Source organism: Carlito syrichta, unplaced genomic scaffold (assembly GCF_000164805.1).
Source record: "Carlito syrichta isolate Samal-C Ts95f unplaced genomic scaffold, Tarsius_syrichta-2.0.1 Scaffold17419, whole genome shotgun sequence".
In the NCBI taxonomy this organism is placed as follows: Eukaryota; Metazoa; Chordata; class Mammalia; order Primates; family Tarsiidae; genus Carlito; species Carlito syrichta.
The window spans coordinates 6,897-10,344 of record NW_006961515.1 but is presented as its reverse complement, the minus strand read 5'-3'; positions in this window follow the sequence as shown (position 1 = coordinate 10,344).

Here is a 3,448-nt window from a genome sequence, read left to right as displayed (position 1 = left end):
AGTAGAAATACATCTGCTGCAGCAAAAAGGGGCTATAAAAAATGGAGCATGGCTAACTCTTCAGGGGAGGCTTGTCTTACCCACTCCTCAGGAAAATGAGATCCTGCACCTAGGAAGGAAACCTTTATATAAGCTTCTAAATTCTCAGGTTGTATGTCCCAACTTAAACTCCAAATTAAAATCTATTACTAAGGAGTGCCCTATAGGTAGAACAGTCAGTCCTCAAGTACATCTAAGATCCCCACCTTCGCTTCCCCTACCCCCATCAACTACAAGGGTATATACCAGGACTGGATTGGCAACTTGATTTCACCCACAATAGAAATATAAGTAACTATTAACTTTTATTTTTGAGTTAGAGTTTCACTCCATAGTCCAGGTGGCACACTCACAGCCACTGCAGTTTCAATCTGCTGAGTTCTGGTGATCCTTCTACTTCAGCCTTCCAAATAGCCAGAACTACAGGCACACGCCACAGTGCCCAGCTAATTTTTTAATTCATTGTAGAGACAAGTTCTTGCCAAGTTGCTTGGACTGGTATTGAACCCATGGGCTCAGGAAATCCACTTGCCTTGGTCTCCCAAAATGCTGGAATTACAGGCTAAGCCACTGAGTCCGGCCTCTATTAACTTTTATTGATACCTTTTCAGGTTGGTTGGAGGCTTTCTCTACAACTTCAGAAAGAGGCTCTGAAGTTTCCCAGGCTCTAATAAATGAAATAATTCCTGGATTTGGCCTTCCTGTCTCCCTGCAGAGAGACAATGGCACTGCTTTTAGTTCTCAGATAATGCAGTAAGTTTCAGAAGCTCTAGGCATAAACTTCAATCTCCATACAGCTTATCATTGACAATCTTCAGGGAAAATAGAGAAAGTGCACTCTACTCTCAAACATCACCTCACCAAATTGTCTCTGGAATTTAAACTAGGATGGCCACAATTACTGCCCATGGCTCTTCTGAAGTTCAGAGACACTCTCAAAGCACTCCTCAGTCCCTTTGAATTAATGTATGGCAGTCCTCTTCTCTGACAGCCTGGGCTACCCACAGAACCTCCCAGTCCTGGAATTAGCCAGAAAACTTTTAAGAGACTATGCAGATCAGCATCTTCTGGCCCCTGATCCCAAATCACAACTAAAACCTGGAGACTGGGTATTTCTCAAAGACTTGCCAGGACAAACTAAGCCCCTTCAGTCACCATGGAAGGGATCCTCTCAAGTCATTCTAACCACTCCCACTGCAGTCAAACTCCTGGGACTCCCCTCCTGGATAAATCTGTCTAGATTCAAGTCAGCTCCCTCTAAGGCTCTGGCACTCTTGCTGAAGATCAACTAACTGAATCTTACATCTCAGAACTTCTAGGTGATCTCAAATACCTCTTCAAAAAGGTAACTTCATGAAATGCTTGTGAAACTTGACCTAGTGGAGGCATTAATGCCTATTTTGGATTTCCGGCAAGATGGTGAGGGAACAGGTTGGACTGGGAGAGTCTCCGCAACAGTGAGTGTCCATAAAGACTCTATGCATGAGTGAGTGTGTGCCAATGGGTGAGTGAAGATCTGTCTCTGAGGAGACTTGGGTTCGTGTACCTGGGGTTCTCCTCCAGAAGTGACAGCAGTACCCCACTGTCCTGAGATTGGAGCTCCTGTCATGCAGGGTCATCTGCTGTTCTGGGGGCTCTCCTGAGAAGAGGCAGTGGAAAATAGCTGCTCCTCACCACCTGGTACTCAGCCCACACCATCAATTGTGACAGCAAAGTGACATGAGCTCCAGAATCCATGGAGAAAGCAGGTCATGGAAAGCTGGAAAGGAGCCCTGCCACTGGTGAGGAGATTCTGACCGATACCATTTTCTCTGACCTGCATTGCCTCACCCAGCTTCCAACTTGGGGCTTAGATGCTATCTCTTTACCAAACTCGGAGAGACAGATGCCCCTCCTCCACACTGAAACAGACACAGACATGTCAGATCCGAGCGGGAGACTTGACAGCAGTGGCAGCAAGCTGGGTGAATCCAGAGCTAATCCACCCTCCTCCCACAGTAGTCCATGAGGCATCTGACCCCTGCTGAGAGCAACCCTATCAGCCTGCACTGAGAGCAGAGGGGAGGGCCTGGAGACCAGAGCCGCTCCTTAATGCAGTGGCACCAGCTGAAAAGAAATTGGAATTACAGGAATGGCAACAGAGTAAGTTTTGCTTTTTTTTTTTTTTTTTGGCTTGGTTTTTTGTTTTAGTTTTTTTCCTCTTCTCTCTTTCTTTCTATTCTGTGCTTACTTTGTTTCTACTATTTTAATGCTGCTCTTTTTAGATTTCCTGTTTGTGTATGGGTATTTTTGAGGAACAGTACATCAATAGGGTTTTGTTTTGTTTTTGTTTTTTTGTCAGTTTTGTGTGTTTGTATGATTGTCTATGTTTTTTAAATTTTTTCTGTCTGTTTCTCTATTTATTTGTCAGTTGGTACTCCTGTCTGTTTTCCCTCTTCTTCTTCTCTTTCTCCACCTTCCTCTTTCCTTTTTCCATTATTTTCCATTTTCTTACCTCATTTTGTTTTCATGGGGCAAACATATATCCCCGCTGCATGGACAGATTGTAAGGCAGTGGGAAGTGGGTTCCAGGAGGCCCACATACCTGTCAGCGGATACTAGGATCTTCAGATAGAGTCTGAATCACAGCTCCCCCCCTCAATTAAATCTCAAAACTGCAAAAAGTACTGACTCCCACCTCCAGTCCAGCTTCAGAATTGAACAAAGTCAGAGTATCTACATAAGGAAGAATAGGAGTTTAAGCAAACAGAAGTAAAAGCTAGCTCCCTGTCACTGAACAACAGAATTGAAAAGGAGGTGGGGGGGGATCTGCAAAAATGAAGAAAAACCAAAGGAAGAATACAGGTCTCACACAGCACAACCACTGAGAATACAGACTTTGAGTCTCAAACAAGGAAGAGTCCCCAGGATGACTGGTCTCAAACCACAAACCCAGATTTCAAGATATTAATAGAGAGAATAAGTAGAAATGAGGTGATACAAGAGGAAAGTATGAAGAAGTTGGTAATTGAGATAACAGCAACAAATACAATGAATGAAATAAATAGCAAACTGATAAGCATGGAAAGCAGAATTAGTCAAGCAGAAGAAAGAATCTCAGAGCTTGAGGACTAAAATATGAGACTAATCCAAACTGTTGAAACCTAAAAGCTCTAAATATCAACATCCCATATGACCCGGAAATCCCCCTACTGGAAATATACCCTGAAGAACTCAAATCACTCTATAAAAAGATACCTGCACATGAAAGTTTATTGCAACATTGTTCACAATAGCAAGAACCTGGAACCAACCACGCTGTCCATCAAAAGAGGACTGGATTAAAAAAAAATGTGGTACATATACACGATGGAATACTATGCAGCCATAAAAAAGAACAAAATCATGAATTTCGCAGCAACCTGGATGG